This window comes from Lissotriton vulgaris, chromosome 9, assembly GCF_964263255.1.
Source record: "Lissotriton vulgaris chromosome 9, aLisVul1.2, whole genome shotgun sequence".
Taxonomy (NCBI): domain Eukaryota; kingdom Metazoa; phylum Chordata; class Amphibia; order Caudata; family Salamandridae; genus Lissotriton; species Lissotriton vulgaris.
The window spans coordinates 79511588-79537305 of record NC_141697.1 but is presented as its reverse complement, the minus strand read 5'-3'; the positions used below and the strand labels follow the sequence as shown (position 1 = coordinate 79537305).

The following is a 25718-nucleotide window of genomic DNA, read 5'->3' as shown; positions in this document are numbered from 1 at the left end:
GGCTACAAGATCACCCACAAGGACCGCACCAACAGACCGGGAGGAGGAATCCCCATCGTCCAGAAGAATACCCTCCGAATCATGACCAGCACCGAAGACCCCCTCAGCACCGCAGAACATCTGCACTTCCAGATCTACATTGATCCCAACACCACCCTCAGAGGGACCCTCGTCTGCAGACCCCCGGACCCCAGCCACTGTTTAGCGACTCCATCACCGACCTCGTCCGCTCGCATGCCTTGGCCTCCACAGACTACATCCTCCTCGGATACCTCAACTTCCACCTCGAGAACGCCAATGACAGCAACTCAACCACCCTGCTCGCCAACCTCGCCAACCTTGGACTCAAACAGCTTGTCACGTCTCCCACCCACTCCGCCGGACACACGCACGACCCCATCTTTAACACCAGCAACCACGTCACCTTCTGCCACACCACCGAACTCCACTGGACCGACCACCACTGCCTCCACTTCTCTTTCAAGAAATACGTTGCGCTCAACCACACGCAACAAATCCCCCACCGCAGCTGGAACAAGGTCACCAAAGACTAGCTAATCACCCCTTTGCCAGAGACCCACCAACCGTCCACACCAACACAGACGCAGCCACCCGCAACCTCAGACAATGGCTTGACGACTGCAGCAACACTCTCGCCCCGATCAAGAAACTCTCAAACAGACGCACCAACAGAAGGGCCAGCTGGTTCACCACCGACCTCCAGGCATCCAAGCAGACCTGTTGAAGACTTGAGAAGAAGTGGCGCCACGAACAGACACCGGACAACCACGCTGCCCTCAAGAGCGCCAGCCGCAAGCACCACCAACTCATTCGAACCGTCAAAAGGACCTCTTTCAAGGAACGTATCGACAACAACGCACAAAACAGCAAAGAGCTCTTCAACATCGTGAAGGAACTTGCCAACCCCAGCTCCAACGACATCCCGCCGTCACAAGACCTTTGTGACTCTCTAGCCACCTTCTTCCATCGCAAGATCACAGATATCCACGACAGCTTCAACAACCAGACCCTGCCGACAGCCACCGACACCCCAAACTCACCGCCCCTCAGCCACACCGGCCTCCTGCTCTCCTAGAACCACGCCAACAACGACGACACCATCAAAATTATGAACACCATCCACTCAGGGTTGCCATACGACCCCTGCCCCCACCACATCTTCAACAAAGCAAGCTCCATCATCGCACCCCACCGCCGGGAGATCCCCAACAGCTCCTTCGAATCCGCCACCTTCCCAGAGAGCTGGAAAAACACCAAGATCAGCGCCCTGCTCAAGAAACCCAAGGCTGACCCTAAGTACCTCAAGAACTTCCGGCCCATCTCCCTAATCCCGTTTCTGGCGAAAGTCATCGAGAAGATCATCAACAGGCAACTGACCGACTTCCTCGAGAAGAACACCCTGGACCCATCCCAATCCGGATTTCGCAGCAACCACAGCACTGAAACTGCCCTTATCACCGCCACTGACATCATCAGGACCCTGATGAACAAAGGCGAAACCGTGGCCCTCATCCTCCTGGACCTTTCGGCTGCCTTCTACACCATCTGACACCACACCCTACGCACACGCCTCCACGATGCGGGGATACGGGCGAAAGCCCTGGACTGGATCACCTCCTTCCTTATTGGCTGAAACCAGAGAGTTTGCCTCCCCCTCATTCCAATCCGAAGCCATCAAGATCATCTGCGGCGTACCCCAAGGATCATCCCTCAGCCCTACCCTCTTTAACGTCAACATGGCACCGCTTGCCAACATCGTCCGATCACACGACCTCAACATCGTCTCATACACAGACGACCCACAGCTGATCCTCTCCCTCACCAAGGACCCCACCACCGCCCAACCCAACCTCCATGAAGGAATGAAGGCCGTCGCCGAATGGATGAAGAACAGTCGCCTGAAACTGAACTCCGACAAGACGGAGGTCCTCTTCTTCGGCTCCACCCCATCCACCTGGGATGACTCCTGGTGGCTGACCATGCTCGGAGCAGCACCGACACCCACCGACCACACACGCAACCTGGGGTTCATCCTAGATTCATCACTCTCAATGATCCAGCAAGTCAACGCCGTCTCCTCCTCCTGCTTCAACACTCTCTGCATGCTTCGCAAGATCTACAGTTGGATCCCCACCGGAACCAGAAGGAAGGTCACCCAGGCCCTCCCCTCTACGTGGGAACCACAGCCAAACTCCAGAAAAGACTTCAACGCATACAGAATGCCTCCGCACGTCTCATCCTCGACATCCCCCACCACAGCCACATCACTGCCCACCTGAGAGACCTGCCCTGGCTCCCCGTCAAGAGGATCAGCTTCAAGCTCCTCACCCACGCTCACAAAGCACTCCACAACGCCGGACCAGCATACCTCAAGAAACGACTCTCCTTCTACTCCCTGAACCGCCAGCTTCGCTCCACCGACTACACCCTCGCCACCGTCCCATGCATCCACCGAACGACCACTGGCGGCACATCATTCTCCCACCTCGCCGCCAAGACATGGAACACCCTTCCCATCCACCGGCGACAAACCCAGGACCTGCTGACCTTCAGAAGACTTCTCAAGATCTGGCTGTTCGAGCAGTAGCAGCTCTCTCTCCACCCCCCCTTTAAAGCCTTGAGACCCTCACTGGTGAGTAGTGCGCTCTGCAAATGCACCGATTGATTGACTGACTAAATGCCCATATAAATTTAGGTTAAAGATCAAAAGTGTTTCAAAATTGTAGATTTCAGTAACATACAGATTTTACCTAGTGTCATGTATGTTGATTCACCAAAATACCAGGGGTAGCGGAAGTGACATCACATGCCCTTTGACCCCAGTGACATCACCGGAAGTAACATAATATTGCCTTTAATGTCTTCCAGGCAGTGATGCCATGTGACTTTTGATCCTGGAGTTGTCACAAGAAATACATCACTAAAGGTATACATTCTATAATTAGTGCAACATTAATAAAATGGATATACAATTCATACCTTTATGCAATGTATCTTCCATCACTATTGTTTTGATAATTCCCATCATATCTCCCTCCTATTCTCTGTTTTCATTTAGGCAAGGTATTTGGTGGGGATATATGACGGTACAACGCGTACCGTCACAACGCATACCTTTACAACGCGGCCGTGACAACGCAAGTCGTTACCACGACTTGCGTTGGGGGGGTGCGGATTTCGAATAGTTTAATTTACTATTCTAACACCAGTCCCCGTGGACTCTAGGGAAGGTGTTAGGATAGTAAATTAACTATTTTTAGACCTTGAGCGCCCTCCAGCGCAAGTCGTGGTAACGACTTGCGTTGTCACAGCCGCGGTGTAAAGGTACCGCGTTGTGAAAACATCGTTGTAAACGATGTTCACCATTTGGTGGGTACGAGCGGGCAAGATTGTACCAAAGATCTGCAGGCTAACAATGCAGGCTCATACAGTGCCATTTACAAATGTGGTCATTCATAATGATTTTTCCCATATCAGTATGTCACTAACCTGTTTTTCCTGAAACCGGACTAGCCAATCTCAGTGGGTGTGTGTGGAGGACGGCCGGGAGCCCTCCGAACCGCACACGTGTCAAATTCCTCAGCACCGCGGGAGATTTCCGGCCGCAGCAAAGCGGTTATTTCTCTAAAGCCCTTGAGTGTGTGTTAAGATTGCAAAAAATATATATATTTTTGCATAACACAAACAATTAGAAAGATAAACTAAAAGGTCTCACAACTAACTTTTTATAAATGTTGGCATTCCTATCCTTAGAGACGTATGTATGAGGGGCTATAGTCATAGGCCATGGACATGTGCAGAGTTCACACACAGAGAGGAAATGTATGCAACATACTGCGCCATTTGTACTGATTCAGTGATCCCTTGATGCATAACACTTTGTAAGTCTTAAATGGGCCATCCGTGAAGGATGTCACAATAGATCTCAAAACCCCAGCCAACATCATCAAATATTTTCGAAAACCTATGTTGCTGGCCGTTGTTAGAGATGCAGAAATGGTCAAAGAGAACAGTTTGTTCTCGACACTACATGGTCCCCTTAAGAAAAGAGAATGGTGAAGTCCTGAGGTGATGAGTACTTAGTAAATGAGGCCTGCATCAGAAATCAATGAGGCGAAAGCAGACATTCCTCCATTAAAAGAACAATGCAGCTGCACTTTACTTCACCAACACCTGTAATAGACTCAATTTGTGCACTATTTCTCCCAGGTGTTGCACCCCTATAAACCTAGCTATTATTAGCTAATAAAAAAAGCTTGGTTACGCAAAAACTGGGGGGGGGGGGCTAAGCATAGGTGACGATTTTATTTCAGAGATATAAATAATTATACCTAACGCAAATAACTGCTGGAACGTGAGAATGATTTTGAAAAATAATGTATTTCCGTTTTTATGTGTCACTGGGCATTTCATACAAAATGTAGAGAACCTTGCAGTGATGATGCACAACTTTTCAAAAACACCCTCTCTTATTGTCTATCGGAGAGTGAACGGGCTGGCACTTCTGAGGACTGGCAGAAGACCAGCAGCGTGGTCTTGGGGAACATCTGTTTTAACTGTTAATATTGCACCAATGTTATACTGTGGCCCCATTACAATCTTAAAGAAAATTGCCCCATACCTGTCCTTGGCAGCCCGGAAAAAAGCAACAGCTGGCCTAGTACTATCGAGGCTAGATTATTATATTGCCCTTTATGGTGGCATCAATAAAGGCTCTATCCATCGCCTCCAAATGGTGCAAAATGCGGCAGCCAGATTGGTTCTAAGCCTACCTTGGAGAACGTCTGCAACAATGGCCAGAAGAGACCTCCATTGGCTTCCGATTCCATCTAGGATCTCCTTCAAAATTCTCTGTCTGGCCCATGGTGCTAACCATGGCTCAGGATCTGAAAGCATTAGATCTCTTTTGTGTGCCTACACCCCCATTAGAACGCTTCGTTCATCTTCAAAGAATAGGCTGGTAGTCCCTAGGTTTGCTACGGTTAGATGGGGAGGTAGAGCCTTTTCCACCTTGGCTCCCAAACTGTGGAACTCCCTTCGCCTTGAGCTTACCAGTCAATCCTCCATGGCAATTTCCAGAAAACTTCTCAAGACCTGGCTTTTTTCTCAAGCATATTAGATTCTTGCTCTCCCAATGGCCTTTTGGGCTAGTTATCTGGAGTCTGGACTTTCCATGTCTGTCCGTATTGCGCCTTGATGCCCCTTGGGGCTAAGTTTTGCGCGGTATAAAAACGCCACTCATTCATTCATTTATACCCTTGTGAATACAGAGCTCACTGAAATTCAAAGCCATCTTAGTTAGGGTCTCGCCCATAGCCTGTTATCAGGAAGTGTGAAGTGACTTGACATCAGCTTAAAACAATACCGGCTCCACAGCAGCCTTAACATTTGATAATTGCGCACATTTGCATTTCTTTAGGGAAGCAGTCACTCTGGCTACAAGGCGCCTTTCTTTTCAGCCGTCTGCCCCTCTCTCCAGAATGCAGCACAGGAGATTCCTTCCCGTCAGCTGGTGAATCACAGTTGTGGTAATGAACTTTGGTCTTTTAGGGAGAGGCTAACATTATGGACAAATGGCGTCCGTTAAGACTTCTGTCACGGACAATGGACTTTAGGGCTAATTTACGGACTGTCCGTTAAAATTACGGACGGTTGGTCACCCTATCCTCAGGGGTTGAGGGGCAGGGGCGTCCAGGCCGCTAATAGGGGCCGATCGCGCAACTCACCGTGCCACGATCAGGCACACTCCCATGTCGCAGGGCCTCCAGCCTCTGGCCTCGATTTCCGCAGGAGCCACTCCGCGCGGCCGCAGCCCCGCCCTCAGGCTCGCCCGCGACCCCTATCGTTGGGGGGCCTCCGAAGGCAGCGTCTGGCTGTTGCGGGTTTCCTAGCCAGCAGCGGAGCCATCCGTGACTGTCCGGTCACTGTTCGCTCATGCCACGGGGACTCCCACGTCTGTGGCAGTGTTTGAGAGGGGTGAGTTCGGCGGCGGGATGGGGCTGGGCAGCTTTATCAGCGCAGACGATCCGGAGCTCTGAGATCAAGCCACCATCTTGGTGCCTGGTCCGGCTAACCCTCCCCAAATGTCACTGCTTGACGGTCTCTCGTAAAGGAGTCTCAGCAAGCACTGGGGTTGTGTTTTGCGGTGAGGCAAGTATCTGCCACCTCTTGAAAGTTTAAGCTGCTCAGAAAGACTGTTAAAAGCCACATTGCTTTAGAGGACAATTTGAAATGTGTTTCTTTCTGCAGGTTTACATACACAAATTGCCTGCTATCGATAAGTCTCTCTGCTATATTCCTAAATCCCTGCATGAAAAATGGATCTGGACTTCAACTTTCAATGTTTTTGTCCATGTTTATTTTTTTGAAAGGCCCTCTCCTTCCCTTCAATCTTCTGCATGCCCCTATATATATACATTACTCTAAATCACATGCCTATCTTAATCTCTCTTCCTTTGAAACCATATCCCTGCAACCTAACAATATCTGTTCATTCTCTCAACTATTTGCTTTTCACATAACCCCTTTTGAGGTTAATGATCATACCTGAGGGTCTGATTTATATCTCGTGGGATGGGTTACTCCATCACAGCGGTGACTGATATCCCATCTGAAGAAATATAAATCCCATTATATACTATAGGATTTATATTTCGTCAGGTGGGTTATCTCTCACAGTTGTGATGGAGTAACCTGTCCCCGAGATCTAAATCAGGCCCAAGTCATTAATGTACCACAAAGAAACAACTGGAGTAAATGCATGGAATAGTTTATTTGAAAGCTCAAGACTAATACCATTAACCAATGGATTGACCGGTACCTTTGGGGTCCCAGATAGCGTGCTACGTGACGTAAATCGCTTCAGTGCCTCATCAGGGGTCGTAAGCGCTATATAAATGCAATTTCAATTTCATTTCAATACAATACATGAAGACCGTGATTTGTCCCGATGATACTGGTCATACAGGTAGTCAGAACTCAATTTTCTTGTGGCAGAAGGTCAATAAATTAGCCAGTAAGATAAGGCTGTTCGATTGAAACTTGGAAAATAGCTAGTAGTACTTTATGAACCAGAGGCAGGCTGGGGAATAGAAAGAGGGCGAATAGAATACCGTGGTGACTGAATTGGAGGCAGTATTAGACACAGACTCTGAAATGTGGGAAGAACATGGTAACAGCATGGCAGTGCACAGGAGTGGTGATTGAACACCATGGGCTGGGGGAGGGAGCAGAACAGCGGAGCTGGCAGATGAGCTACATGGTATACAGAGGCGAGGGGGCTGGGGTTTACCATCATGTCCAATGGTATACAGAAGAGAGGGTTGAGCTCCAAATGTCGGCCAGGAAGCCGAATTGGGCTACAGGCAATTTTGGAGGGAAAAATATGTGAAGCAGATGCCCTAGCACCTCCTAGCTCTATTCATCCATGTACTGTGCCAACACCGCTCTCTTTGTCACCTGGCACATGATGGCTCTGAAGTTCAACTGGCCACTACCTCTCTTCACTTCCAGTGCCCTTCACCTCTTCCTGGCCATCTACGAAGGGGTGAGAGGTGATTAAAACACAAGTAGACTATGCCCGTGGAACTTTTTGAAAAACAATTGTAATTTTTTATTGGCAGTGTAGTTAGCGTATTACTGCAGTATGCAGCAACCATATTTATAATTTTGTAGCAATTAATATTGTTGCATGTGGGGCATACTGTTAAGCCGTACATGCATGTTGAAGCCATTAAAAATTTTTAAGGTTAAATTGTGTAACTAATGTCCTAATATAGCATCTGGGCAACTTAAGGGTCTGTATAGGGCAACGTCTTAAAAGATGGTACTGCGAAAAGTCAGGCATTGGTGTGGGAATAGAGAGAGTGAATGGACAAAGAATGCAGCTCAGCACCCTGGGTGGCCACATGGCTGAACGGGTCAAATTCAGTAGGATTAGGAAAAGGGGTGGCATAGCAGCAAGCTCTAGCCTTCTGCGTTGCACTTGCCCCTCTCAGAAAATCATACCGGCCCTTGTTTGTCACATTCCTTTAAACAGAATGGCTATAATACCACATGTAGACCTTTTTGTCAGCAGGGAGATTCTGTTGGAAAATGGCAGAGCGATTTGTTTAAAGGTCATGATTGCAGCACCACACTATCCAGTGGATGCTGTGCATGCATTCTAGTAGAGGTGCACTGTTTGCAATGGACAGCTATTCGATGGTACCAGCCATTTCCTACCATGTAGTGCATGAAATCACTCCCACTGGAGTGCCAGAGAGCCAGGCCACAAGTTGACCTCTGCATAGCAAGGCAACACCGGCCAAAGAATAAATCCATAAAACATCCTATTGCGTGGATGATTATCCCTTGAAAACCAGCTCATACCTTCAGGATATTGGCTGAGGCATGCACCGTGGGGAACCTGCATGGCTCTTTTACAGTGGCTGTGGCCCTGCGATTTAGAGTAGCAGGCCTGCCGGCACTGTGGGGGTGAAAGCCCTGGTCGGCACAAGTATTTGCAGCACTTGCGGGGGGTGGGGGGTAATGGGGGCTGGGGGGTGTTGTGAGTCTTTTCCGACCCATTTTGGCCAGACTCCGTAATTACAGAGATCAGGACACTATCCTAATGCTCGCCAGGGAGCTCCAATCGGTCCAGTATCAAGACCATGCCATCGCCATATACCCAGACTTCACTATTGAGGTTCAAGCTGGCAGTCAAGAGTTCCCCCCGGTGAAACGTTTCGTCCAGAAATCTGATATTCCATACTCTCTGCTCTAACTGGAAAAATTGCTAAGTAAACTGGACAGAAAACAACACTTCTTTTCGGATCCCATGGCCGCCATTAAGCTTTCCCGACGCCTGGTCATCGCCAAGATTGCTCCTTCAACCGATCATGCAAATGATGGGGATGGCCGCCTCGGTGTCAATGACTAGAGATTTAACATCTGGTTTTTCTGTTTTGCGTTGTTCCTCTGTTGTGGATGAGATCGTAGCTCACCCACCTCTACCTACCCTTCTTAGTACTGATGCCTTAATTGTTTCAAAGCTGGGGGTGACAATCGCATATTTGGCTCATGGCTGCCACTAGTTTTTCCTGTTGGACTACCTTCACTGACCCCTACTGGGGTTCTTCTCGGCTCCTTTCAGCCACCCATACTACCGCTGCCTGGGGTGTCCGCATGGTCCTCTGATTTTCCCCTGGGATAACTCCCAATGTGTTGCATTGTTTATTGGTAATGGGTTTGGTTGAATGGAGGGATGGATCATTTCAATCAATAGTGGTGGGGGGGGTGTTTGAAGTGGGTGGTATGTGGGTCTTCGGTGGTTGTGTTTCCTTTGTGTTCTTCTACATACCTTACCTCACACAATGTAGCTGTCCATTTCCTAATGGCAACAAACTAGAGATGGAGATCTCTGCTGCTGCCCTGGAGGCTCCTATACTCACCCTGTGAAGACCATGACTTCTATTGACTGCTTGACCTTGAATATCCGAGGACCCACCGACCAGTTTAAGCTTCTGTACTGCTTCGCCCTCCCAAATATTAGAAAATACTGAACTACCGCACAGAAGCACAAAGCACAAATACGGTGAAGCAATAAAAACATCAGGAAAGGTATTTCAGTCTCATAAAATAAGGCACATCAAAATACTGTTTTAAGAATAAAGCGTGGAGGTTTATTTGAGCAACACTATCTAACAAAAAGGATTTCCCAGATGTCAATTGAACAACATTTAAATGTATATAGAGATATATATTTTTGTGCAAGCAATAATAGCACACTTACAAGTAAGCAAATGCAACTGTTAAATGCATGGAATAAAATACATGAAATAAGATACAAGCAGATAACAATATGGACGTCCACTGCAAAAAATTTGAATGATATATATACTAAATACATCTGATGATTATGATCACTGTAGACGTGAATGTGCACACAGACCCACTCACATATCACAATATCAGTAATCATAAGAAAACCCCTCACCGATCGCTTTCTCTCTGCATTTTTGCCAACTCGGCTGGAGGAGCCATTGACAGCCAGGCAGGAAGCTTCGATCGGGACCCTAAAAACAAGTTCCCTGTGGCAACATGTCTGCTCAACAAGCGAGCACCCGTCTGGGTGCCAAGATTTCCTGCCTTTAATACTTTTTACTCAACCAGAGGAGAAGGTTTTAGAAACTTTGCTCCATTTCTTTTGTTGGGAAAATCTGAGCTGACCGTACTGGTCTGTCAAGGTCTAGATTGACTCTGAGACAGAGCTGTACATTCCACACATTTCTCTGGCAACGACAATTTCTGCCCTGAAAGGTACCAAACACGCATCCCACACATTATCTCAGTGAAGCTTCCGAAAGTCTCCAAAAGTTCGGAAAAACAACCTTGAACGTGAATAACCTGAACAACTTAAGTAATCTGGGGGCCTGCCTGTGTGCACAATGCTCAAGCTAGACAGTCAGAATTCATGAGGGCATGTCAAAGCCAATAGTAAGAACTTCATAATACTTCCCAATGTACAACACAGTTCACATTTGTGCACCATTGCCAATAGCACTACACACTTATCTCCCAATGTACAATATAATGCACCACTGTTTAGATCACTACACTCCGAGACCGAGAACTACATTCCACACGTCGCTCTCTCTCATGCTTTCAAGTGCACATCCCACACGTTCTGTTCCTGGCAAAGCTGTTCTACTCTGTGAGAGCACTTCCCTTCTGCAGTTACAAGAAGACATGAAAGTAATCTTCAAGGAAAAAAGCACATGCAGGAAAAATGATGTCGTACATTCAAGAAAAAACCTAAAGTCAATTATAATAATGGTAGTCCAAGGTCATCACGTGGTCTCAATATTTGGGAGTGCCTCTGGCACTACAGGTGCAACCAGTACATGCGTACCTCAACAGACCTTACATTGTCACATGTTTCCTCCAGGAGCTACATCTGACTTTGGCAACCGCCTCTCGTCTTCGGGCTGGCTGGTTCTCGGAGTCACATGCCTCTCTATATTCTAATTATGCACGTTGCACCGGCATTCTCCTCATAAGGAACTACACTGGCGCACACAACATACTCACCTCGACCCGGAAGGCCGATTTATTCCTTTTCGGGGCATCCTACATAACTTTCCAGTAATATTGGCCTCCATATATGGCCACAGCACAGATAGCTTGGAATTCTTCACGGAGCTCTGGCGCTTACTATCCAAACTGGGGCCTAGCATGATTATATAGGGAGGTGATTTCATTGTCATCTTAGACCACCCTGTCAATCGATTTAGGGCCTCTCTGAGACCCCATCCGGGCGCTGTGGCTCAATTGGACTCCATCATTAGAGTTTGCGTGACGTTTGGTGCCTTTGACTTCCATGGCACTGAAGGTACTGCATCACCTCACATTGTCTTGCATAGACTATTGACTCCTCACACGACGCCCTTGCCTGAATTGCAAATGTGACCCATCACCCCCAGATCCTTTCGGACCACACCTGGTCCTGCTAGAATTCATTCACTATCTCCAATGCCCCCTATCGGTCTTTCACCTGGAAACTCACCCCAATCGCACTATGTGATTCCAAATGCACTATGTGATGCAGTGTTTTGGGATGAACTTCTCAAGGCCGCCCGAGATTTCTTTCGCAAAACCATCTGGCATCCTCCGGGCACTCTGTACACAACTCAGCAAGCTAGAAGTAGACATTTGCGTGCTAGAATTGGTATTCTGCACCACAAATAATCCATTGATCATTGCTGTGTTCAAGCTAAAATTGTCAGAATATGCGGAGGAAGCAACTCTGGAAAACCACTGCCGAATTAGGGAGTCTGTGGTGCGTCACTATTGCAAAGGAGATGGATCCTGCAAGAGGCTGGTGGGTCGTCTTCTTACATCCTGGGCCGACTCATATATCCCAGAACTCTTGGACGACCAGCAGGTACTCTACACCAGGTCAAATGAGAGAGTGCAAGTCATGACTTCCACCTACTCTAACTTGTACACTGCCACTATGGCCCCCGAATCTGAGGCTTTAGACACATACCTGGACACGCTCCAACTCTTGTAACTCCACAACGCGCACTGCTTGTATTTGGATGTCCTCTTTATGAGAGGGGAAATAGTGCCGGTCATTCAGAGCATGTCCGGTGACCGGGCGCCGGTTCTAGATGGGCTCATCATATTCTACAAAGAATACACTTTGCTTCTTGACCTCACCGATTGGCAATGTATGATGACTCCTTGCCTTCGGACCAGCTCCACCCCCCCACTGCTTGAAGCTGTCATGGTAACTATTCTGAAAGCTGCCAAGCCAGCAGATAGGTATGACTCTTATTTTCCGCTGTCTACGATACATATTGATGATAATATTTGCCAAACTAATAGCTAACCACCTTCTGCCACTCCTACCTACTATTGTCCGGACGGGCCAATCTGGATTCGTGGCTAGTCGGTCAACTGTGCACAACCTCTGCACGCTGCTCGCACTCATGCACACCATAGACCCTCCCCTTGAGGCCCTTGAAGTGCTCGTAGACGCCGCTAAGGCGTTTGACATGCTGGAATGGACGTACTTATTTTGCCTTCTTTCTCGCCTCGTCTTCAATATGCGCTTCTTGATCAGAATATTATATTCCTCACATATGTCGCTGTTGCGTTTCAATAGGGTGCTCTCCGCCTTATTTCCTATCAATTGAGGCACCAGGCAAGGGTGCTGAATAGTCCTTATGGGGTACATGCATCAAAATCAAAATTTGGGATTCCCAAATAGCGATTATTACCGAATTGCAATTTGGTAACCGCTAACCTCAATGCATCAAATTATGCAATTATTTTGCGAATCGGTATTAATCGCAATCGCTATTAGCAATTTCATAATAGTGAATACGCTATTAGAGAATCGCTAATAGTGAATCCGTAAATCAGATGCAGGATGATGATGTTACGAGCAGGAAGTAAGTCATCCCATGCTGTTACCTGTGTACTGACAGGGAGGAGAAGGAGGCAGACTGCAGGAGAAAAGCACTAGGAAGCTTTGTGGGACTGCAGAACCTGTGCAATTACTCAGCATGGCATCAGAAACACCACAGAAGGTGAGGAACAGAAAGCTGAATTTCTGTGAAAAGGACCTGTAAATCCTCATAGAGGAAGTTGTGAAGAGGCATGAGAAACATTTTGGCAAACAGTCACTGCATGTCCCTGAGTCCGAAAAAAGAAAATTATGGCTGGGAATACAATAAAAAATCAGCGCAGTGGGGGTCACCCAGCGCTCCACTCCGGATCTGTGCAAGCGGTGGTATGGCCGGCGGAGAAGGTCCAAGGAAAGGGTTGCTGCAAGACTAGCTGATGCTAAAAAAAACTGCAGGAGGACCATCCACAGAAACAGCACACACAGCCTTGGAGGTCCTGGTGGAGTCGACCCTTCAGCCTGAGTCTATTGTTGAAGTAACGTTGATAGTCCTCTGCACTGCCCAGTACTTCCAAAAGTAAGGTGCATGAAAATGACCATACAATGCTAGATTAACTAAACAAAATCCGTAAGTCAGATCCGGGTTAGTGTAGCAAATAGTATCCAGACCATATTTTACTTGTAACATACAAATGCATTATGGGAATAGCAGTCAGCAAATCCAATTGGAAAGGCAAGTGGGAAGCAAATCAGCATAGGTGCAATCAATTTTGATAAGCAAGTTTAATCTCTACACACAGCGTGTTGAGTAATTGCTAAATATGATATTAAGTGCAAGATTAAATACATGTCCTTTTTAGGTTTCGCACTGCGAAACGATCGCGTAGCGATCGTCGCTGCGAAACTTATTGCGATCGTTTCTGCTTTCAAGGAGTCAAGGGAGACAGGAGACAAGTGATGTGCATGCGCGCGTAAACAGATCAGGTCACGCGCTTCCTGTCTCCCATTGCTCCTTGGAAGCAGAAACACACGAACGCACACACGCACATACAGACCCCCCCCCCCCGCCGCGCATACACACACTGACACACACACACACACATACAGAACGCCCCCCCCCCCGCCGCGCATACACACACGCACGCACATAGAGCCTACCTGGTCTCGGCGTGTCTTCTCAGCACAGCTAGCGCAGGGACGGCCAACGTGCAAGCGCACGTCGACGGCGTCTCCTGCGCTACAACCGTGGTTTGCGCCTAACCTTGATTTATGCCCTGTGGCTGTCGTTGGCGGGTAACCCCTGGCACTGCATAACCACCATGGACCCTCGGCCTGCGTCATGCGCCCCTCCTGCTGAGTGAGGTAAACTCATCTGGCAAGCTCTGTGTTGTTTCCGATGGTCTGTTCACTACTCCGCCCTCGCCTGTTGGTGGTTTCGTTTCTCTTGCTGCGGACTGTAGGTGGGGTTGGGGGCCGGGGGAGGGGCTGTGAGGAGAGACTGCACCTCTTGAAGCCTGAGAGGAAACCGCTTAAAGGCGCCTGACCGTGAACGGAGACTATACCATTAAGGTAAGGGCCCTTGCACCAGTCGCCCTGGAGTATCTTGTAGCTGGGGACACAAGCAAGGAGGGCAGTGCCAGGCCGGTCCTGGGGTGGGTAACTGGCACAGTGGTCTCCAGGACAGACTGCAGCGTCTTTATTTTACTGAGCGCGGAGTCTAACAACACCTGTGATTACGTCTATCTAAGAGCTGCTTCCTTCACTGGAGGATGAGCAGTTTCATTTGTGTTTCAGAAAGGGGCGCCTATGCTTTTAAAATCGATCCATTTGTAAACTTCGTTAAGATTTTAATTTTCACAAGATTCCCACGAACTTCTTTTAAGAGTGCTAATTGTGAGTTTTCAGGAATGGCGGGGCGCAGGAGCTCAGTATTTTAATATCTCTTCTCGAAGGTCCGATGGGTGAGCCTAGAGATGTCGGTAGGTGCTGTGGAAATGCTGAGTGTGCATATCCGGGCGCATGGATGTGGCATGTTGACTCAGCCCTTCACTCTCCCGAGGTGCATAAAATCGGCGCCATCGTACGTTGCTCACCGTAGTTTTGTAACGCCTCTCAAAGTGTGCGCCTTCGCTCTGGTAATCGGATTTTGTGCTAAGCAAAGCAATCGCAAGTATAATTTATATTTTTATTTTCTCGTGAGTAAACGTGACAGCAATTAGTTAATTAATGGGTAAACTATTTCTCGTGTGGTATAATCTAGTCAGACTGTCAGAACATTAGTTTGCCCTTCTCTCTGGACTGCCTGGGGTTATTCTTTTGGAAGATGATGATCGCGCTGAAGGAATTTGAAAAGTTTACCGTTATGCTTACAGTTACTTTTACATCAACACTAATTATCGCCGGTATCATGTTTCCGGAGTATCAACAGTCGGTTTTCATTATCCAAGTGCCATTCTTTTCATAACCTTTGAGCAGTGAATAGAGGAGAGTGCCTCGTGGAGATCCATTACTGTCTGCAGCAGGCAGTCCACCCGCTGAGCTATTTTACAAAAAACAAAGATAATCATATCTGATATTCAGTATAAGAATAAGGTGATCGCCACTGTTTGTGTGACCCGTTGGTTCGGTGGGGCTCCGGTTTCTAATCGAGAAATCCCACACCTTAAAAGTAAGGACTAGTGGTGCGTGACAGTAAGTGCAACTGGATGAGAATGTGCGAGTGAGTCAATGGGAATAAACAAGACTGAGGAACAATGAGAGTGAATGAGTAAAAGGGAAAGTATGCGAATGAATGAGAGAGTGAGACTGAGAAAGTGAGTGAGAATTTGTATGAATGTGAATAAGTGTTGGGGGATTGAGTGGAGAGGGGAGTGTAATTGAGTGGTAAATGGAGAAGTGGGAGTCCGAGTGAGCATGAGTCCACATGAGTGTGTGGCCCTAGCATACTAGGGAATACACTTGGTATTTGTGCTACCATGGCACAATGCTGGCACTAGCGTATACATGGAATTCTTGGATTAAGGGGCCCTTCTCAATTTACTGACACACTAGAGGTAATTTTTAGCATAAGTGACACCCATTGCAAACAGCTGGTTTTGGCATATTTTTAGTAATTTTTTGTATTAGGGTACCTGTGATAAAATATTGCCTCTGGCATACTGTAGGTAGGGGTGGGAGGGGCAGGCACCAGTGACAAAATGCTGACCCTCACATCCTAGAGAAAAAATTACTTTTAGGTCACCCATGGTAGATGGAAAGTATCACGGGTTTAAGGTGCAAAGCTAATGCTGGCACCGGCCTAATGGAGATTGTTATTGACTTTTTTTAAATTTTCAATTGGGGCACCTATTGCTCATTTTTGCAATAAAAATGGGGGTCAACTCCTGGAGAGTGCCAGGCATCCTTGCCAGACTGTGAAACCGAAAGCAACCAACAAACCTGCTGTAGCCAGCCCCGCTTTTTTGCCTCTCCATCCTTCATACTCTGTCTCCTTCGCACCTCCCTCCTCCCTTTCTGTTCTCGAACTCTCTCCCCATTCCCTCTCTGTTTCTTGAAGCTCCGTGTGCATGCTGCTACTAATTTCAGTAAACTGCGGAAAGAGCTGCTAGAGGTACCAGAAGCAGCCCCGTGCTTTCAAACCTGGCCTGAGGCCTCCAGAGCTCCAGTCCACCTCACTGGATAAATGGCCAGGCCGGGTGTGGGACGCATTTAAAAATGGGACCGACGGAGCACGTAGGTTTTCCGACAGGGCAGAGGGACTGTGAGAGAGTTAGCCTTATATGTCATGCTAATATATCCCGATACGTCGGTGCCTCAGAATCCTGGTGTGAATGGGTGAGCGCCATGTCCGGCTCAGGAAAGATCTTTACTAGCCCCTGAAGAATCTAAGGCTCTTGAGAAATGGTCACTTTTTTGACAGTACACAGGTCAGTGTTTAGGTCTCGCCTGTCGATGCGCATGCGCATCGAGCAAGGCGAGAGTATTGGCACTTATCCGCTCTTTATCCACACTGCAAGGAATCGTGGCGATTCCTTGCAGTGCACGATAAATTTAAGCTCAATGCGCATGCGCATTGAGCTTAAATGCGCGTGCACATGCCCCCAGCCGCCTACTCTCTCTCTCAGCCTTCCCACAACTCCGCCCCCTCACTACTTGATTGCACGGCCGCTAGGCCGTGCCTCCCCTACTCTCCTCCCCCCTCCTCCTCTCCTAGCACCCCCAGCCCGAGGCAGCTTCCCCTGCACAGACCCGCTCCGCCCCCTCCCCTTCCCGCCGTCTCGCATTTCCCCTGTCGCACTTCTCCTCCCCCCTCCCCTCTCTTCCCTCCAGCTTGTCCACCTTAACTGCTCCATGGCCTTCAGTGAGAGTCCTCTCCTACAGTCACCACCTCCAAATGCCGCTGCTGACCACTTCATAGATTCTCAAACATGCTCAGTCCCCACGCTGTGGTCCCCCATGTCTCCACCCCATGCAGCACTGGTTTCATAAATGCGACTGCTCAGATCCAGCAGCATCGACATACCCCGGTGAGGACTTCCTCTTATGCCGCTAGGGTTCCAACCTCACTCCATTTCAGCAAGAATCCATGTTCCATCCCTGGTCTTGGCTCTTAAAAACTACACGTATCATTTCAAGGCGTGCAGTGCCCTCCTCCTCTCCTAGCACCCCCAGCCCGAGGCAGCTTCCCCTGCACAGACCCGCTCCGCCCCCTCCCCTTCCCGCCGTCTCGCATTTCCCCTGTCGCACTTCTCCTCCCCCCTCCCCTCTCTTCCCTCCAGCTTGTTTTTAAATGCCAGTGGGCTGGATCCGTGTCAGACGCACATCAGAACGAAGAGGTATGCGAATAGACAGCTACCTTTGAAAGACCAGTAGGCCTTCCTCTGTGTTGCCTGCACGCTTTCTTGAAAGACCTCTGCCGAGGGTGGGCACATACAGGGTTCACACACCACAGCTCATATGAAATTGTGCAAGATGCAATGAAGGAGCAACTCTAATTCCAACATTTTTTATGCTTGTGTAAGACGAAGAAGGAAAACGATCTTCACACCATGGCGAAACACAGAACAATAACTTTTTCACTATTTTTGTTAGCATATGTACAAAAACAGCTAGGGGAAATAAACGTGATTCGTTTTCAGCATGGACATGATTAGGCTCGAAAAAAACTATTTATCTGCCACCTGGTGGGACCTTTAGTGGTATAACATGTGACCTTATTCAATTTGTGAGTCAGTGAGGTTTTTTGTAGGGGGTAAAAGAGTTATTTGGTTAATCTGAAAGGGTCATGGACTGCACAGGGGGGCCTGGCACCCTTAAGTCAGTTTATGTACATACCATGTGTGTGAAGTGCTTGTTAATTTTCACTATGGGAGAATCTCCTAACACGAGACACACAATCCGGGCCTCCTCCCATGGTGCTTTAATTAAACAGCCTATATTTTGTTGTTGCATACATCAAAGCAGCATCCGTTTACATCTTAAAATAAGAACAAAGGAAGCCCGGCTGCAAAGAAATAGGCGACAAGTCTGGTAACATCTCTGTGTGCGGTGATAGGAGTGACAGGGTGTTTCTATTTAACATCGTAAACTTTGCTACTACCGTATAGCACAATTTCCACCTCCTCCTGCCCTGCTTTAATTAAACAGCATATATTTTGGTGTGTATCATGCACGTAAACATTTTTTTGGGTGAAAACATTGTTGTATTAAGTTACAAAATATATAAAATTATTTAAGCAGCTAACAAATACACTGCCCTTTAAAAACTAGAGCATTCCGCAAGAGCTCCTCCTTTAGCAGCGTTTTATGTTCACCTTCACCTACTGACATAATAACAAACCTTATATTTATTTGTTGGTTTTAAAAACAAATACATAAAAGACATTGCCATTTACAATACCAATAACTTTAAACTTTGCAAATGCGAAACCTATTGCATTGCAAATGCTTGTTGAAAACTGAAATTGCACTGTTGCACATTACAGATGCATCTGCGCTGGAGTCAGATGACAGTGAAGGTCATGCACCACTGGAAAGTGAGCCACAGTCCTCAGAAGACATTGCAGTGTCGCCTTCACCCACAACACCTGCACCCATAAGACGCAGGATCACAGTCCCACCATTGCCTGCATTCGAAATGGAAGAGGATAGACAACCTGACCCTCCAACAGCACAGTCTGGGCAGACACCCATATAAAGACCACGTGTCCTAGATCGAAATAGAAATATCCGCATCAGGAGACGCAGGGCAGGTGCACAATTGAGCTCTGTTAAAGGTGACAGTTCAACGTCCTTTGCTGGGCTGGAGAACGCAATGTTGAGGGTACAGTTCCTGCAGTGCAAACACGTGTTCAATGCATGCACACCTTTCATCTCTTGCAAGGAACATGGGAGAGACGAGTGACCGCATTAAACAGCTGTGTAGGAAGGTCAGAGGGATACCACACAACACGTTGGTGACATGACACAGGCTCTCAAGGAGTTCTGCTCAGTGATGCAAGAAGACCAGGTCACCCACCGCAAAAACATCAATTCCTTGGCCGTATGGATGGCTACACCAGGGCCATCAACCGCCTGAGTTCCACAACAGCACAACTGTCCCGACTAGCAGTAGGCATGCAGGTTGAAATGACACATTGCTGCGGTGATGTGGCATGGGACTGATACAGGTCACCAATGCTGTGGAGCAAATGCAAACTACTACAGTTGCTGCCAGTAGAGTCATGGGTGAAGGGGATAGTGAGGATGCCTCCAGCCTCAGTAGCAACATGGTTCCAGTGACCGAATGCAGGAGCCCCAGCACAAGGAATACTCCTGCATCAGAGTGTTCAGACAGGGATGTGTCAGAGCACCCTGTTCGGGCAATGGGAGTGCGTGACCGCCGTAAATAGTGTGGACATGAGCACAGAATTTCATTTGGTGAGGTAACCATAATCCGAATTTGTCTGGGCTGATGTACAGGTGCCATAGCAAAGTCAGCCTATTGCGTTCAGATTTCCATTGTGCACATTTTCAGCTTGGTATGTGTGCATTAACACATCCTCCGCTAATTATTTTTTTAAATAAATCAAAATGGCAATGGAACCATGTAGTGTCTTGTTTTATCATTATCCACCTTAAAAAAAATAATGCTGTTATTTCTGCACGTCTGTCTCCCCTCGGCTGCGCTCGGCCCGCATGCTGCTTGTGGTGGGTGCCCTAGCTGGCTCACTGTCTGACAGTTCAAGGGGTATGCCTCTCGAAGTCGCAATGTTGTGCAACATGGCACAAGTGGCCTCACTTTTGCAGCTTGTATATGGTCATTACTGCAATGCACCACCAGTCGTGGAGGCAGCAGAACATACTTCTCTGTAGGCCAAAGGTGCTCTCTGACGTTGCGGGTGGTGATGTGCGCTGCATTGTAACGCTGCTCACTTGGGGAACTTTGGTTGAGGTATGACGTCAGAATGTAAGAGCGCACAGCGTATGTGCTGTCACCTACAGGGTTGAAATCAACAGATTACTCACTGCGATGTGTCATCATGTGCCCAGAGTATGCAAGACTTTGTAACATTTGTTTACCAAGCAGGTATCCTTCGACAAATTCTACCCCAAGGAGACGAGCGTGTATGCCACTGTGTCTGAATATGTAGGAGTCATGTGTACTGCCAGGGAATCTAGCCACTGTCAGTTATGTTTTTGGAATTGCAAATGACTTGTATATTCAGTGAATGGTATGATTTTCTGTTCCTGTAAAGGTACTCATTCAATGACGGGGGACAAATGGCGACATGCGTCCCATCAATGCAACCGATTACGTGGAGAAATTTGACTCCCTGATAGAAATCTATTTTTGTTTGCTGCGATTCCTGTGGTGTTGATGGAAAACTAGTGTGGTGGTATATCCTGGTCAACATGGAGTCAAGGAATGAATTGAAAAAGCGTCATAGGGCACTTTGTGATACACCTCCGGCTGCAGCTATTACACCCTGGAAGCTGCCTGACGCTTGGAGGTGCAGTGAACATAGGACCTGCACATGAGTGGGGATAGCATGTGTCCTGCGAGTCTGACGCTGCAGTAGGGGATTTAATTCATCTATCATGTCTGCATTTAACCTATACTTGTCATATAGCTCTTCCTCTGTCTGCCCCAACAAAGTAACGCGCACTCTAAATATGCGCTCCTGTATCCTCCTGCTCTGTGCTGCTGCTCGTAGCCTCATCCTCCTAGCCATGACGTAGAACGCTACCATTGTGAAACATTGTGAGGCCTTCTGGGCCTGTTTATATTATTTGCCACAGGTTCCCACTTGATTTGATTGATTTTACCTGGTTACCACCTGAATAGATTAGACAGTATTTTTTAAAGTGCTGAATTTCGAATCTCTATTTATTCGCAATTTGCGAATTTACATGCATTGCTTTGCGAGGCAGAAATAGCGAATCGCTAATAAGGATTCACTATTTTGGGAATCGCAAAATAGGTATTGCTTAGGGCTATTTTGCGATCGCAAACTGCCCTTTTTTGCGATTTACATGGTTTAGGATTGCAAAATAGCTTGATGCATGTGCCCCTTTGTTTGAACTTCGTGTCCCTGACCTGGGTGGCTAAACTGCAGAGGGTAGCATGGGAAAACTTCACATCGTCCTTTCAGCATGGCGGCCTTAAAAACCTTGACCTGTGTCTATACGCCTACTTGCACATGCCTAATTCATTAATTTCTGGCTTCTCCCTACCTCATTTCAACCACACACTGCGGTGACGACTAATCAAGCAGCCCCTTGCCCCCTGATTACGGTGCTATTTTAGACATCCAGATCTCCTCATGCTCAGGTCGACACAATTGGCTGCGCCTGGCATGGACTGTGTAGTAACTTACACCTCTGTCCATACTTGTTCTTCTCCTCTTTCATCACATGTTAGTGTGATGATGCTCCGTGGAATGTTGGGTGTCTCTCAAGAAAGGCACAGTTGAGATGGGCTGAGAAATGAAACTGCTCATTTTATAGTATAAATAGCTCCTTGTAGTATGTGATGGCTCCAGAATTGGGTGCCTCTGTGCTAAATAAGCACATTTTAGGCCGCACATCACTGCTGGTATAGAGGTTAGTTCTTAGTTATTGACTCAGTACGGGAGACACATAGACACTCATTACCTTGCATGTTGAGAAGGTGTTCAGGTACTGTAAGAGCAGCAGGAACAAGAAGGTAAGCTTCGACTGCTGAGGTGAGCACATATCTGTTGCCAAATGCACCCTGCATGTCGCTAGCCCAAAATACCTTCTTCCCCATACTGACTGATGAGGGGGGAATGCCGGATGCCGGCGTGCTAGGTGGTTGGGACTCCTCATATTTGGTGATCTGTACCTAGCCAAGAACTTCCTCTCTCCTGGCACTGACATTCTCCATCCCACTGCACTCGAGGTCCTTTTATATCACCAGCTGTTCTCTACATGTGGGCTCCACACATCACGCTTCCAGCGGCTCCTCGCATGCTTTATGCTCTAGAACATCTGATTGTCAGTCTCTCCCCATGCAAGCTAATCACTCATCTGTACACCACGATGCAGGAGAAGGCACCAGTATGTGACCCTGGAGCTCGTGTTGTCTGGGCAGCGGACACAGATCCCCGCCTCCCCCATTACTGCAGCACAGTGGCGCTATTGCTGCACCCAATCTAAGGCCTTATCCCTGAACTATACACTGCGCCTTATACACTTCAAATTCCTTATTGCACATCCGTTTAGCTGCTCCGGATCGGACTCGCTGAGGATTCGCCATGCTTGTGATGTGCTGCTCCGCAGACCCCTTTCCCACATCTAGCCCGGAACTGTTTCTGGTCCAGTGCATGCGCCGAGATGGCCCAGGTAATTGCTCACCTTTCTCAGCAGACGGCAATGGTGGCCCACCTGGGAAATGTCAAGGGGCCCCCCCCCTGAGTCTCTGCTCCTCACTGCGGTGCTGCTACTACTGGGTGAACTGCAGGAGACTGCCTGCGCCCAATATCTCTGACTGGTTGCAGGACGCTACGTATTGCCAGGAACAGCTGTCTCACTGCTGGGAACTTATGCCGGTGCACTCCTAGCCTAGAGACATCTGGGCCCCACTCACTCTGTATTTGTAGATGTGGGATGCGGCTGTAGAATCTGAGGCGGTGGCAGCCCCACCGACTCCAGGAGATGCCTCTCGTTGGTGAGTGACGTTCCTCCAAGATCTCCTGTGTGGGTGAACAGACCTATCTCTGCATGACTTGTGCTTTTGTTTATTCTTGATTTAAGCTACTACAGCTACCTTTTTCCAGTATGAGCTCCACTGTACATGGCTGAATGTCCCTATCCCATGATGCTTTGCTATTTGTAAGGTATGCTTCCACCTCCCCCTTTCACTCCATCTACCTGTTCTCCGTTTGAAAATCAAAAAATACAATTTATAATACAAAAGTCATCACTCCAATTGTTTCTTGCCAATAAGCCAAACATTTATTTATTTTATTTTATTTATTTTTAGAGTTTTATATAGCGCTGGCTAGACCCGGAGGTATCAGATCGCTTTACATAAGGTTCCACAGGAATTACAAAATTACATCATTTACACGTTACATCAGTTACTAGAAAAACATTTCAAGAGCGTAGAAGACGAAATAAATGGAGCTTAGAAGGGTAAGGGGGTGGGGTAAAGGGGGAGAATGTTTTCTCAGTGGAATTCATTGCCATTGTTAATCCCTGGCCGGGTTGCTTTGATAAAAATGTCCGTTCTCCCTTTATTTAATTTTCTGTTTTCTACCATCCCTTGTTTTTTGCCAGGAGTATTTTTCTCTAAAATTGAATTTATGTTTTCGGTTTTTGTTTGGGCGAAAAAAACACCCCGAATTGCAATAAGCACTCTATATGCGGATTTGGATCAGGGAGGTCTTTCTTTACCAAATCTTAGGGATTACTATAATGCCTACTTTGCTCAGTATTTGTCAATATTTAAAAACCAAACTCTACACCAAAACTTACTTATTAATTTCTTTTTTGATCTAATTTTGGATCCCATACAGTTCATTCAGTCATCCCCACTGACTAATGACCTCTTTGTTAACGTAGTGTTAAGGAAACCCGGGGTTTGGAAACGCTGCTTAGCGCAGAGTAGGGAGGTGGATTTAAGCCTAAAAGCAATAAAAAAATGGCAGGAACAAGAAAATCATGTATTATCCTTGAACACCTGGAGGACTATTAATACATTTAAGTTTAGTACATTAAGGGGTGCCAACTGGCGTAGAATGTTATTTTTTGGCAAATGGCTATTGTACCGTACACCTGCGGCAATTTCTAAAATGTATATTAGTCATTCATCTAATTGTTTTAGATGGTGATTAATTTCTCCTTATTTACCATCTTTTTTTGTATTCAATTTAATTGTGGCTCTATATTTTATGATTCTATGATATGTTCACTCCCCCGCCCCTCCACCCCTTTTTTCTCCCTTTTCCCTTCCTCTTCATTTTTGGCTTACTGCATTTCATGCTCATCATTTAATCATTTACGCATGTAAGATTTATTCTTTTTGTATTGTACTTGTCTATTTCTTTTGTCTACAAAATACTTCAATAAAATCATTTTGAACTAGAAAACATGCTCCGGCCAATTGGTCCCATGTAATGGTCCACTGCACTAAGGTTACGGTATTCTGGGATGAAATGTTTGTTTTTTTACAAACCTGTTATCAGATTATGATTCCCTTAAATCTAAAATTGATGCTTTACGGTTTTGATCCGGATCCCAAGCTATCTGACCCGCTGGCCAAATTAGTGTATATTTCAATAGCAGTGGCTAGATCTTTTTACTACAGAATTGGCGGCCAGAACAGATCCCATCCATGCAGGAATGGTTACAGAAAATGCGGAGAGTCAGGAAAAGCGAGCAAAGTTATGCTTTAAGGGTCGTGGGATAAGAAAATTTGATAAAATTTGGGGCTTTTACTTTGATTAATTTGTACATAGGATATCGCAGATGAAAGTTAAACTGTAATTGATGACTGTATCTGATGGCTGGATATGTTATATGATGAATTCTGTTTTTTGTATTATTAATTTGCAATGACACTAAAGGACTTCAATAAAAAAAAATGTTTTAAAAAAAGAGTGTAGAAGACGAAATAAATGGAGCTTAGAAGGGTAAGGGGTAGGAGGTAGATAGGATGGAGAGACGAAAGAGAGTCTGTCCAAAGTCCGCCTGGGTAGTTGACGGCGGAGGAGGAAGTCCACAGCCCTTTTCCTCTTTAGCTATCGGGTAGCTCCACTGGGCATCAGCCAAACAGCTAGGTCTCAATGGGAAAACAATTAAAGAGCAAAGAGGTGGGAAAAAAACAGATAAGGGAGAGTTGGAAGGCCAGAGGAAGGAGACAGCAGACGGCCAAAGCGGTGTGCCAGAGCCAGTCTCCCCTATAGCTGTCTGAGCAGCTCCACCTGGGATCGGCCATGCGGTTCGGACTCCGCCGGCAGAGGGTGAGGAACAGGGGTAGGTCATGGTTGTTGATTACTGTGGCTCTGAGGCTGGGGGTTTTCAGCCACGAGGCTTGCCCATGTGAGATCAGTGGCAGCCATTTTAGGGTCAGGGTCTGAGTGTTGTTCAAGTCCCTTGTTGTTAAAAGACAGGCCAGTTCCCTGGATAGAGATTATGGTCAAACCGGGTGACTACAAGATGATCCAGGGAAGAGGTCCCCAGGTGGAGAAAGCCAAAAGCTCCTGCCCTAAGCAGAAGCAGCCAGGGCACCATGTTGGGGTCAGGCGCGGGGCAGCACCCAACCAGGCCTGCAATTTGACCTCAAGGATGAGATGCCTCC

At 47.3% G+C, this 25718-nt stretch overlaps 1 protein-coding gene across 6 annotated transcripts in view; it reads left to right on the top strand.

Moving 5' to 3' along the window:
* The window catches only part of NUMB (NUMB endocytic adaptor protein), a 354591-nt gene that overhangs the window by 180312 nt on the left and 148561 nt on the right, over nt 1-25718 (top strand). The gene's annotated exons all lie outside the window — the stretch shown is intronic.